Source organism: Mustela putorius, unplaced genomic scaffold (genome assembly GCF_011764305.1).
Source record: "Mustela putorius furo isolate JIRA1106 unplaced genomic scaffold, ASM1176430v1.1 tig00003853_pilon_pilon_pilon, whole genome shotgun sequence".
Classification (NCBI taxonomy): Eukaryota; Metazoa; Chordata; class Mammalia; order Carnivora; family Mustelidae; genus Mustela; species Mustela putorius.
Window position 1 is genome coordinate 24,500,187 of NW_025422005.1, and position 14,146 is coordinate 24,514,332.

The following is a 14,146-nucleotide window of genomic DNA, read 5'->3' on the forward strand; positions in this document are numbered from 1 at the left end:
GCTCTCTGCTCAGCAGGGAGCCTGCTTCTCCCCTCTCTCTACCTGCCTCCTCTCTGCCTACTTGAGATTTCTCTCTCTGTCAAATAAATAAATTAAAAAAAAAAAAAGAAAGAAAGAAATCAAGAAGGGGCACCTGGGTGGCTCAGTCGGATAAGCATCCGACTCTTGATTTCAGCTCTGGTCTTGATTTCAGGGTCCTGAGTTCAAGCCCCATGTTGGGTTCCATGCTGGGCGTGGAGCCTACTTAAAAAAAACAAAAACAAAAAAAAAAAAAAACCCATGAAGGAATGTCACCCAAACATCAATAGTGATTATCTCCTGGTAAAGTTACATGTAATCTTTATTTTCTTCTTTTTACTTATTTGCTTAATTTTTTTTTTTTTTTAACCAGGTACCTGGGTGGCTCGGGTGATTGAGTGTCCCGGTCTTGATTTCAGCTCAGGTCGTGATCTCAGGGTCATGGGATCAAGCTCCTTGCTGGGCTCCAAGCTCAGCACAGTCTGCTTGTCCCTCTCCCGTTCTCCTCCCCCTGCTCGTGCGCTCTGTCCCTCTCACAAATAAATAAAGTCTTAACATTTTTTTTTTACCATGGACTTACTATTTTTGTAATCAGTAAAAATATGAATGAAATTATCCTCTATTTTAACAATTATGTGTGACCTCACAGGTGTGGGAAGGGGTCTGTTAGAAGCCATTTCACAAGGAGCTTTGCCCTGAGCACAGCTGGGACTGGACAGGACATGGCCGAGGGGAGAGGGGAGGAAGTGAGAGGTCATCGAGGATTAAAAACAAGAGCCCCTGTTCCGGAGAGTGCTCTGAGCCTAGGTTCTTCCCAGACCTTGACAGGACTACCTCTTTTAACCCTCAAAGCCAGATTAGGAGAGGAAACCAAGGATCCATTTTATAGAATCCTCCCAGTGGCACAAAGCTTTTGTATTCCCAGCTACACACACACACACACACACACACACACACACACACACGCACACACACACACGTACTGTGCAACGAAGCAGGTGAGAAATTGCTCCATTTTCCTGTGAGAAAAGTAAGGCCAGACAGGAGACTTGCTGAGTGCAGTCAGCAGAGAAGTGAGGGTACTCCTACAATTCAGGCCTCTTTTTCTTTTCTGGAAGTCCTCCTCCTTCTGCTACCCTCTGCCAATTGTGGAGGCTTCCTTCTTGAAACAAATGACTCAAGGTAAATTGCTGACTGGACTTCCCCTTTCCAAAAACACAGGAAGTCTGTGTTGTTTGTAATTGTGGGAGAACGATTTCAGGTCTGTTACAAAGTGGGCAGGGCCAGATAGGGGATAGGGTCCTGCAGAGGCAGGGCTGCCTGCAGCCTGGGCTGCTAAGGGATGCCCCCATTTTTGCTGAGGGTCATGTGAGTGTGTCTGCTAGAGTTGGCTCGAAGTCCCACCCCAAAAAGCTGACTTAACTATTATGAAATTTAGAAAAATGAGCCCTGGGAGGAGTTTTAATAATAATAATAATAATAATAATAATAGTGATGATGATGATGAAAGCTCACCTTTATGGTACATTAACCTTTATACCAGGCACTCTGCTAAGTGGCTGACACACTCGAATTCATTTTTGCCTCATAGCAGCCCTAGAAAGAGATTCTATAGCTTTGGAGCCAAAAAGAAAAAAAAAAAAATTGGATTCAAATCACAACCATGCTGCCTCCCAGCTGTGTGACCTTGGGGAAGTTATTTATATTCATTCAACAAATATTTTTGAACACCTACACTCGCTGCAGTATATGCCACACACCGCTCAGTGAACAGAACATGGATCCCTGCTCTCTTAGTGCTGAGGTTCTACAAGGGGAAGCAAACTGTAAACACAGTTGGTTTTGTTCGAAGGTATAAGGCTGAGCAGGGGTGAGGATAAGGAGTGCTGAGGGGTGTAGGTGTGGAGAGGGGAGCTAGTGTTAAACAGTTGTGTCAGGGAAAGCCTCACCAAGAAGGTGGTATTTACGTAAAGCCATAGGAGTTGAGGGAGTCCGCCACAGAGATAACTGGGGGAAATCTGTTCCAAGCAGGAGGAACAGCCAGTGCAAAAGCTCGAGGTGTGTCTGGTGGTTTCAGAGACTGGAACAGAAGGAGCCCGGGAGAGAGTCCTCATACCCCCAGCAATGCTCTAGTCATTCTTTCTCATACCACGCTTTGTGTGTCCTTCATCTCTCGTCTCATATTTGCGATTGTTTTGCTTATTTGGGTGTTTGCCTATTCCTTGTTTGTTTGCTTGCAGCACTAGGCTCCTCATAAGCAGAGGTCATGTCGGTCTTGTTCAGTGCACATCACAGAGAGCCTAGGAAGCCCTTAATACTAGTTGAATTAATGAATTAAATCTATTCATCCATCCATTTAGGTGTATTTATGATAGAAGCTCCCCATCATGTATAACACTATTTCACAGGGCACCTCATTTGGAGTTCTAGTTCAGAAAACGAGGAAGAGGGAGTAGTTAAGAACGTAGGCTCTGGGGCCAGACTGCATGGCCAGTCCAGGTTTCACTACTTACTAGCTGTGCGATCTCAGGTAAGTTAGGGGAAAACAAAACAAAACAAAACAAAAAAAAACCCCACTTCTCTGGAAGTGGTTTCCAAACCTGGAAACCAGCAACATGATGGTATCTCTTTCAAAGACTTGAAAGCATCCGAAGCCGTGCCAGGTGGCTAGTGCTTAGACTATGTGCTAGCTGCTGGGGTTTTTCCAATGCAGGCCAGCCATGAGAACCAAACCTCTAACTCCTTTCCTCCCGTGTCAGATCCCCAAAGGAAACTGCGAAGGGCAAGTAGTGCCTGCTGCTGTGCCTGGGCTGTGTGCTAGCAGCTTGGGGCGCTCTTGCGTCTCTACTGGAGTAGCACTGTGTGGAGATGGTTCCTTGCTGTACCACCTCCCAGAGTGATTCTCTGGCCCTTTTCTGCTAGACAACCCACAGTGGCCTCTTGTTCACAGTGGAGAACGTTAACTGATAAAGCTATCAATACTGAGAACCTACTTCTATGCCCAGTACTTTAAACATTAATGATTTCATGTACTCCTTGTACAGACGTGACAGGTAGTTAGTTATTAACAATCCTCTTTTGCAGGGGAGAGAACCAACTCAGGTGAGGTAACTTGGCTAAGGACACCTAGTCAAGTGAGTGGCAGAGCCAGGGTTCAAGCTCACGGGCGGCTCCCCATTGCCTTCTCTCCGCATTGCTCTGGCAGGATTTTCTCCTCCAGGACTTGTCGCTGTCTGGGAAGACAGCCCACAGCTCAGCTCTGCCTAGACAGAAGAAATCATGGGAGTGTGTCCCTAAGCCAGAAAGAGAGACAGGTCTGGGCTGCCTGGGAGGAGCTCCGGCACTGGGAGGGGAACCGACTGTTTCTTGCCTGGCTCAGGACTTCAACAGGAGGAGCCCTCCTCCCTGTTGCCCCGTAAGCCAGACACATTTTTGCTCTGAGGTCTGAGCCCGACTGTCACTGGGTGGCCTGATTCCCATGGAAATGTGGAGATGGAAAACATCTGGGTCTGCTGTGGTTGCCAGGCAACAAGCAGTTCCTCACTCACTTGACAGAGTCAAGGAGGCTGCCTTGGTGCTGTCAGAGACTGGATCTGATGCCCAGAGACTGTGATCCTGGATCTGATTTGCAATGTGATCTTGGGCAAGTCCCTGTCCCTTTCTGGGGCTCAGTATCCCACCCCTTGTTTAAAGAGTGGTTGGACTATGTAAGTCACAAGATGAGTAGACACGAGATAGCTGGGATCAGAGGGATGGTAGGACAGGGCCAAAGCCTCAGGGCCTGGCCATGGATGAGAGCTGACTCGGCTTTCCTTCTGTCTGTCCTGCACTATCCTGTCCTGGCCCTGGTTACCAGCCGAGGGTAACAGACATTGTCTTTCTTACCCCAAGCTAATTCAGGCCACCCAGGCTCCCTCCCAGGCCCACTCTTGCAGTCTGGGAACCATCTTTGGACCCACAATTTCGGCAAAGTTAGTGTAGCTACTTCCTACCCGGCATGGGTTGGGGGGTGGGGGTGTTCCTGAGTACCTGCCAAAATGAAGCCACCCAGCTCTGGGTGTTTCCCTGAACACCCATTCGAGGACATTCTGACGCTGTTTGCAGACACTGTGCTGATTATAAACACCGAAGGCAGTATGCTGTGCAGCCATCAGCAGAGTCAACACAACCACAACAAAAAATGACAAGGATTGCCCTTGCTGGGCTTGGCCCCGCAGCACATGCTTTGTGTCCGTGATCTCATTTAATCCTCATAAAATCCAGAGGGATTGGAAGATAGGCGGTGTTTTATAGATGAAGAAATGGAGCTTCAGAGAGTTGAAATGACTTGCCCAAGGTCCCAGTAAATGACAGAGCCAGGACTCACACTCAGAGTTGGTGCCACCGCTTGGGGATTCAAACCACTTTAGGGCACTATTCTTCCACAATCTCAGATGGATTGTGTCAGAGCTGGAAGGGCTCAACCTGCCCTCAGTCCCCACTTTACAGATGGATAAATCAAGGCCCAGAGAGAAGAGACTGGCCCAAGGTCACAATAGCAAGCCAGCGTCAGAGCCTATTTCTATGACCACTCCTCCATAAGTCTCATCAGAAACAAAGAGTGCTCCAGGCATAAACAAGAAATACCGTCTTAAGAAATCTCCAGCATTTCCCAGGAAGTGGAACAGTGCCTAGTGTTCCTGGATGTCCTAGAGGTCTCAGAGTTAGGGCTGAAGTCCTAACCCTCCTCTAGGCAGCCAGGGGGCTGTGGGTGTCACCCTCTAGAGCCTACAGAGGAGGCGTCATCTCTAACCACTTGCTGAGGTGGTTTGCATGCCCAGAATATTCTCCTTCTCAGCTGCTTTGGCTGCTTAATGCCTATCTGTCCTTCAGGTGTTGGTTCAATGTAACTTCCTCAGGGAAGGCCTTTGCAAGCCCCCACAGTCTCCCATCCATAGAGTTTCATGATTCCAGTTCTTTTCCATAATGGCATGGACCACAGTGTGCCCTGTGGTTTCACAGCAGAGGCACATGTAACGAACACCAACTTCACAACTCACCTTTCCACCACTGACCTATAGGTGTACCTCCGGAATGTGGTATTATCCTTAAAAAGCAAGCTCATCTTTTTAACACTCACTAAGATGATGATTGCTTAATATAAGAACAGATCAGAATCACCCCTGCAGTGGACACCCCTGAATTCTCTGCTCGATCTCAATTCATCCCTAAAGTTGGGTTCTGTTTCTTAAGGTCAGAGCAGATTAATGTTAATGTCCCGATATCTCAAGGCAGCTTTTCCTTTGGTTACATCCTTCAGCCCAGGTCTCAGACCCAAAAAGGCAAAAGATTTATTTGGCATTACAGGTAATTTAAGGACTTTCGGATGTAATTTTGAATGATATGTCCTTTCCACCTGAGGGCTGACTTTAGAGGTGATATCCCTCCAGAGACAACCCTCGCCATATGGGAGAGCACTGAATTTCTATGCTCCCTCCCACCCCTCCACCAGAAGTCCCAGGAGGATCTGTTTGGCTCGGCTCTCTGTACCCATTTCCAGCACCATGCTGGACATAGAGCAGACACCCCCTAAGTGTTTATGGAGGGAATGAATCACATTTGCTTACTTGTGGACGTAAGACCAGTGTGATCTGTGTGGGTCTAGGTGGCTTTGGGTGCTCTCACTTCTCAAAGCTGGAAGCCACTTAAACATCTATTTGCTTTTGCTCTCCTGCATACATAAGGCCGGAAGCAGTGTGAGGGGGAATGGGTGTATACGTATTTGCCCACACATGTATGTGAAAGCCAGATGCAGTTTTCTACTGGGGGCAGTTACATTTGTATCAATTTCCTATTGCTTCTGTAGCAAATTATCATGAATCTAGTAGCTTAAAACAATGACAATCTTATTGGCTTATATCTGGAGTTCAGAAATCCAAAAGTGGATCTCACGGGGTGAAAACCAAGGTGCTGGCAGGGCTTGCATTCCTACCGGAGGCTCCAGGGAGGAATCTGTTTCTTTGCCTTTTTAGTTTCCAGAACTGCATTCCTTGGCTTGCAGCCCTTCCTCCATCATCAAAGCCAGTAGCCCAGCATCTTGAGATCCCTCTTTCTCTCTGGGCTTCTGCCTTCACACATTGCCTCCTCTCTTATAAGCACCCCGTGATTACATCAGCCCCACCTTCATAATCCAGGATGGTCTTCCTCCTTTTTAAGATCCTTAATTTAATCACATCTACCAAATCACTTTTCTGTATAAGGTTATGTTCACAGGTTCTGGGGATTAGAACCTGATACCTTTGGAAGGCCATTTTTCAGCCTACCTTGCTCCTTTGGCAAGACACTAGATATATGTTTGGTAAATTGCATCATAAGAAGGAAGGACTACTGCCCCAGCAGAGAGCCCACAGCATGAGAACCTAGGGCTGCAAGAACAGAAAAATTCTGCAACCCAAAGCCCTCCAATGTGGCATCTGCCCCGGGAATGCTGGTGACTCCTGCCCCAGCCTCTTCCAGGCATCAAACTTTTTGTTCTTATTTTAGATCTTGAAGAAACAATTTACAAGTTTGTTTCCAAAACAATAGAATCTTGATTTGTTTATCAATTAATTGAACAGAAGAACTTTTTTTTTTTTTTAAGATTTTTATTTATTTATTTGACAGAGAGACACAGTGAGAGAGGGAACACAAGCAGGGGGAGTGGGAGAGGGAGAAGCAGGCTTCCCTCCAAGCAGGGAGCCCAATGCAGGGCTTGATAGCAGGACCCTGGGATCATGACCTGAGCCGAAGGCAGACGCTTAACGACTGAGCCACCCAGGCGCCCCAGAACTAATTGTTTTGATTAAGCATGAACTTTGGAGTCTCAAAGACCCGGGTTCAAACCCAGGTTCTACCACTTTCCTCTGGGAGGAGCCTCAAATGATATGTATTTTTTTTTTAATCTGTAAAATGGGGATAATAACAGAACCTCCATCATAAGGTAGTTGTGATAAATGAGATCATGTTGATTGTGGTTTTCATAGTGTGGTTCCCAGACCAGTTCCATTAACATTACCTGTCAGTTAGACCCATCCCTGTCATTGAATCAGAGACTTCTCAGATGGGGTCCAGCAATCTCTGTGACAACAATCCTTCTGGAAGATTCTAGTGTAGCTCAAGCTTGAAAGACATACATATATATAATTCTCTCTATATAGATGCCTTACTTCTATATATGCCTATATATATAATTCTATTATATATTATATAACACACCATATGTTACATATACACTTAATTAATAGTATATTTAATATATAATATAATATAATATATATATATATATTATATTACATATAATGTGCTAGGCATAAGGGAGCCTGGCACACAATATGCACTCAACAAATGGTTCTCATCATTCTTATCACCAACATTCACTCTTGATAGTTCTAGCACTTTCTCTTTGAGATGTTGAGTTGGGTATGTCTGTCTCCCCCTTCATATCCTACCAACACTGTACATGTTAGGGAGGTCTCCTACTGCAACCTATCACTCATACTGCTGCCCTTGAATGAAGTGGTCTTCCTGCCTCTCCTTGCTCACTATTTCTCCGGACAGGTTAAGCTCTCCGGTCAAGCCTTGCCTGCCAACTGTGTATGCATTGTTAAGGAACACACCCCACCCCTCCAACCCATTTCTTCTCCAAGGTACCTCAGCTGTGCTTAGGGCTCTCCAGCATGTCTGAGCCTCAGATGAGGGCTGACTGCCCTAAGGCACAGGGGAAGCTTCCTTCTCTAATTTGGGACCTAAGTTTCTCCTTGTCTGTCTGGCTTTGGCAGCTCCTTTACCCTGCTGACTCACTCTGCTCAGAGGATGACCAAACCCCCCAGCCCTTTTTCTCAGGAACCACCTGAGCTCTGGGGATTTGGGTGGCTCCAGTCCTTGACATGTGCAATTCTTTTTTTTTCTTTTCCTTTTTTTTTTGGTGCAATTCTTTTCTTAAAAATAACATTTACTTTCGAATTACAAGAGTAGTACATCCTTGGTGCAGTAATTTAGGAAACAGAAAGGGGAAAAAAACACTGGTAATGGTCACTTTTAAATGGCCTGATTTTCATAAGTGATCCTATATTTTTGTAATCAAGAAAACCCCTCCACACTTAAGCAACTTTCATTTCTGGGGGAAGAAAGGGAATTGGAGAAAACAAAACTAATGTACCTGGGGTGCTGGGCCTCTGGGTGGTCAAGGGACCAAGGGGTCAAGTAGGTCAAGTGTCCAACTCTTGATTTCTGCTGGGTTGGTGGTCTCAGGGTGGTGGGATTGAGCCCCGTATGGGGCTCCTCAATCAGTGGAGTCTGTTTGAAATTCTCTCTCTCCCTTTGCCCCGCCCCCCACTTGCACACATGTGCATGCTCTCTCTTTAAAATAACTAAATAAACATAAAATCTTTAAAAAACTTTAATACATGGGCAGAATTGTGAATTCTGGCATATATAGATATCTCTGGTCTCATATACAATTCAAACTTATGTCAGTGTATAAAGTATATACATTGTTATAGTGTATAACAGTGTATAACAATGTAAACTTGTCTCCCAGAGATGACCATTGCTATTATTTGGGGAATAGCCTCCAGGACTTTACAGTTAACATCCTGTATGTTTAAACTTACATTAAGGCCTAGGGGATGCAAACTGGTGCAGCCACCCTGGAAAACAGTATGAGGTTCCTCAAAAAGTTAAAAATAGAACTATCCTATGACCCAGCAATTGCACTACTGGGTATTTATCCAAAGGACACAAACAGTGATTCCAAGGGGCACGTGTACCCCAATGTTTAGGACAGCAATGTCCACAATAGCCAAACTATGGAAAGAGCCCAGATGCCCACTGGCAGATGAGTGGATAAAGAAGATGTGGTATATATACACAATGAAATATTTCTGAGCCATCAAAAAGAATGAAATCTTAAAAAAAAAAAAATCTTGTCATTTCCAATGACATGGACAGAACTAGAGGGTATTACGCTAAGTGAAATGTGTCAGTCAGAGAAAAGACAAATACCATATGATTTCACTCATATGTGGAGTTTAAGAAACAGATGAACATAGGGAAAGGGAAGGAAAAACAAGAAGAAAACAGAGAGTAAGGCAAACCATAAGAGAATCTAATTATCTTAATCATAGGAAACAAACTGAGGGTTGCTGGAAGCTGGGGTAACTGGGTGATGGGCATTAAGATGGGCACTTGATGGAATGAGCACTGGGTATTATATGCAACTGATGAATCACTGAATTCTTCCCCTGAAACTAATAATAGAGTATATGTTAACTAAATTGAATTTAAATTTAAAAAATTAAAACAAAACATTTAAATTTAGGTCTAAACTTAGCACTGGATTTGGAGATAGACCTGATTCCAATTCTGTCTCCCGTATTTATTGGTTGTATTACTTTGGACAATTTATTAAATCTCTTGGAACCTCAGTTTCCTCATCTGTAAAATGGTGGTGATAATATCTATTCGCCAGGATTGCGGTCAACATGAAAATTAATGGAAATAAAACACACAGTAAGAGTCTGGGAAGAGCATATATTGAGGTTGTTACTATTATTAACCCTCCACCTGGCCACCTGCTGTTCCCGTCCAGCCCGTCCAGATCCAGGTCGGATGTCACTCCTCTTTCCAGTCTTTCCTGCGGCTTCCAGACCTCCGGCTCCCTTTATCTTGCTGCTGTCGTATGTCCATCTTTCTGTTAAGGCGTCAGACACACACTGCTGTGCCCCTACAATCTGAAGCTCCTCCATGTCGTTCATTTCTGTGTCCCTGGGGCAGGGTCCAGCAGAAGGTGTGACCCAGAGTGGCTGTCAGAATGCATCAAGTGAGAGAATCAGAAGGCGCTGGATAAGAATTTGCTGAGGAATGGATGAATAAACATGGGGGAGACTGAATGCGTGAATGGACGCATTGTCCAACGTATGAATGAGTCAGGAGCGGCCGGCGTCGCTCCCAAGTCTAACCGTCTTTTCTCCCCTCGTCAGGTGGGGGGCGGGGCTCCTGCCCGCCTGGCCCGGAAGCCCCGCCCTCCACAGCTGGATGTCGCCGGGGGCGGGGCCTTTTGGGGACGGGGGCGGGGAATGGGTGTCAGAGGCGGGGAAGAGGCGTGGCAGAGGCGGGGCAGGGGCGGGTTAGGGGTGGAGCAGGGGCGGGGCCGAACGGCCTGCAAGGATCAGGGAGGCCAGGCAGGCGGGGCCGGAATCTGTGCACCCACACAGCCAAACCCCCACAGTTTGCGGCCGCACCCCAGGCGTGCGCTCTGGAGCAGTCCCTGCCTAGATGGCAGAGAAACAGACCTCAGGCGTGGGAGGCTGCAGCCGGACCAAGTCCTACCCCAGCCACTTATTGTGTGACCTTCTTTGACATGGGTCTCTATCCCCGCTCCCCACCCCACCCGCCCCCCCCATCTCGATATCCGGGGACCCTTCCTGCTTTGGCATGATTAAGTCTTAACTCTTTCCCAGACAACCTCCAGAAAAATCTCCGAAAGCAAAAGCAAAAGCAAAACCTGATACCTGACACCCCTGATTAGACCTTTAGGAGGAGCAGCGAGCTGAGTCAGACGGAAAAGTCGCCATACCCCAGCTCCTTTCCTTCCTGCCTTCGGTTTCCTTATCTATAAAACCGCTGGTTGACAGTAACTGCTCCCGCGCCCACCGGATGGCCGCTAGGTTTGAGGGGGCTGTTGTACGCGAACTGCTTTGCAAGCCTTGGGAGCGAGTTACTCTCACTCTCAGAGGCCCGGCCTTTTCGGAGGCCAGCCCCGCACACTGGCGCTCATCTTCGCTCGTCGCGCTCATTGTGTGGCAAGGGCAAGGTCAGAGAGCCTCCTGGTACATTCCTGAGCCGGTTGGATGGCAGCTGGGTCCTCTGTGCTGAGGGCCTGCTGGACTCAGGCCTGCGAGGAAGGGAGTTTTTTGAGAAGGAAATGGTTGTGGTAAGAGAGAATGATGGAGCAACTTCCCGGGAATGCGGGTGAAAAGCTCGCTGCTCCGGTTGTGTTCTGGTCCTGAACCTGGTGCCACCACCGCCTCAGAAAGTACCTGGTGTTCACTGAGGGCTTCCTACAGAGCAGCAAGCCTTAGCTTGAGGAAACTCAGGCCAGCCAGTTGGGCCTCAGAACCTTCCCCTGCTCAGAGCAGTTTCCCAGGGTCACCCGGAGGCTGGTCCACCACCCTAGGCTCTCTTCTGTTCCTCCAAAGGACCGCCCTAGGAAATACCTTGGGAGTTAGCTCCCGACTTGACCGGTGACATGGGAGGTCGTTTCCTGTCTCTGGATCTCAGTACTGGGTGACAGTGAGGTGTAGTGAGTTGTAGTTGTAGTGAGTTGTAGCTTGCTCTGCAGTGGCGTGATCTTGAACCCAAGATCCTGTGACCAAGTATTTTGTAAACTCTGGGGATGGGGCAGTAGAAAGGCCTAGTCCTGGACACCCAGGATAATTGGAGGGCTTGATCACTATTCACTGAATGGCTTGGAGAAGACCCAATCTTCCTGTGTTTCTCCTTCTTCACTGGCAAAATGGGGACATTCCCTTTTAGGACTCTCCTTCCTTTTCTTTAAAACAGGAAGGGGATGAGCTCCAGGGTCTCAGGTCCTGTGATTCTCCTTCCTAGCTGTGACCCTGGGCAAGCCACTTCCCCTCCCCGTCTTAGAAACGTTTCAGTCTGTCCATCTGCCCAATGGGCATTTTACCCCTCCCCACTTCTCAGGGTTACTGAGTTCAAATGGGGTGAACAGGAAGAAAGTGGACACTGATACAGGTGCAGCCCAGCTTCATCTCCCCCCAACTTCCTGAAGAATCTGGCATGCGCTGTTCCTACGGTCCTGGGGGGAAGTGACCTTTAGAATCCATCCTCCTGAAGTTCTTCTGAAAGAGCTTCGATGGGGGCACCTGGGTGGCTCAGTGGCTTAAGCCTCTGCCTACGCCTCAGGTCATGATCTCAGGGTCCTGGGATCTTGCCCCGCATTGTGCTCTCTGCTCGGCAGGAGGCCTGCTTCCCCCCACCTCTCTCTGCCTTCTTCTAGCTTACTTGTGATCTCTGTCAAATAAATAAATAAAATCTTAAAAAATAAAAGAGCTTTGATGGGTCTCTATTGCTCCAACAGGGTCAAGGACCAACCTCAGCGTCCATTCAAAACCCTCTCCCACTCTTCGCAAGTTCTCCTCACTCTCCAGGGTATACCAATAACATCCTCAGACAGGCCTTCTTCGCTCAGCCCTTTATTTGTAATTTCAGGGTCTCAGCTGTACATGTCATCAAGATCTGCTCTTCCTCCAATTGAGCCCCGCATTGGGCTCTCTGCTCAGCAGGGAGTCTGCTTCTCCCCCTCTCTCTCTGCCTGCCTCTCTGCCTACTTGTGATCTCTGTCAAATAAATAAATAAAATCTTAAAAAAAAAAAAAAAAGATCTGCTCTTCCTCCAACGGTTCTCGTTCTCGAAATCAGGGAAGGCTATCCTCACATACCCGGGAGCTGAAGCCTGGAACCTGGGACTCCTTTTCCTCCTCACCCACATTCATACTAGCCCACGTGAAGATTCTGTCCTCTGGGGGTCCACCCCCTGTGTCTTTCATAGGTACCCCAGGTCCTTGTGGGACATGTGGGGATTACCGGATAGCCACACACCTTCGCTATGCTGGGCCCTGGGCTGACACTGGGGGGCACAGAGGTGAATCAGTCTTTTTTTTTTTTTTTTTAAAGATTTTATTTATTTATTTGACAGGGAAAGAGAGATCACAAGTAGGCAGAGAGGCAGGCAGAGAGAGAGGGAAGCAGGCTCCCTGCTGAGCAGAGAGCCCAATGTGGGGCTCTATCCCAGGACCCTGGGACCATGACCTGAGCTGAAGGCAGAGGCTTTAACCCACTGAGCCACCCAGGTGCCCCGGTGAATCAGTCTTTATCCTTAGGGACCCCAGGCCAATGGGGATAGGGTCACCTATTGGCTATTCAATTGCTTTACATTTTAAGCCCGTACGCAGGAGAACATAGTAAGACCTACAAACATGGGTTGGAAAGAACTGGTTGAGTGACCATGGGGAAGCCTTCTCCCTTTCTGGGCCTCTGTTTTGCCATCTGCATAACGGTGTGGAATGGATTTGAAGAAAGGATGGGTGGGGGCTTTTCCATTTCCAGCAATCTTGGAAGCAACGATTCTCCAAGCCAGGGAGCAGGAGGGAGGGAGACCTAGACACATCTGCTCAGATGTTGCCTGACTAAGGAGGAGGAGGTCCTACTCTTGCCAGGTGGTTCCTTGGAAGACCCCCTCCTCCCGCCCTTCCCTCTCCTGCCAGGGCAGTGTAAAGTTTTGTAAAGCCTAGCCTGAAACAGAGAACCTGCTGATTACCTCCTTCCCAAGCCCAGCTGGACTATTTGACGGGCCCGCAGCCTAACCTGGCTGGTGACTGGCTGTTCTTTCCAGCCAGCACGGGGCTGGAGTCAAGGCTGGGAACGGAGGACCCCGGATCTCTGCCCCGTGGCTGCTGCAGCGAAGAGTTTGTGAGTCGGACAGACTTGGGTTTGAACCCAGCCCGGCCACCGTTTTTTAGTGTCACATTTTATGTGCCGACCTGACCAGCTCATAGCGGACTCAGACTTGGACTGGTACTAAGCAAATACAGAGGCTTTGGGCAGTTTGCTGGCTCACTCTGAGCCTCTATTTTGAAATTTGTAAGAAACGAAAATTGTAATTCTTCACACAAGTACCACTCCCCCCTTTAGAATTCCCATTATTTATGGAACTGAGCTCCGAATGGTCTTTGCAAGCATGTCACTGCTCTTCTCCACCCTGTTCTGGGCTGCCTTGCCAAGACTCATTTCCCCATCGCTGACTGGATGCGTTAGGTAGACCTCCTTCCCTTTCCAGCCCCCGTGCCTTTGCACCAGCTGTTCCCCTCCTATGAAATGCATGCCTCGTCTCGTCTTTCTTCCAGCTGGTAAACTCTAACGCGTCCCTAGGGGCCATCTCGGAGGTGTCCTCTTAGAGCCTTCCCTGACTCCCTTAGGAGTTGTCTCGAAGTGCCTGGCACAGCCCTTGGCTGTCACATTTTTCAGGCCATGCTGGGGTTGTGGGTCTGTGTGTCTGTCTCCCCAGACTGTGAGCTCCTTGTCTCTGT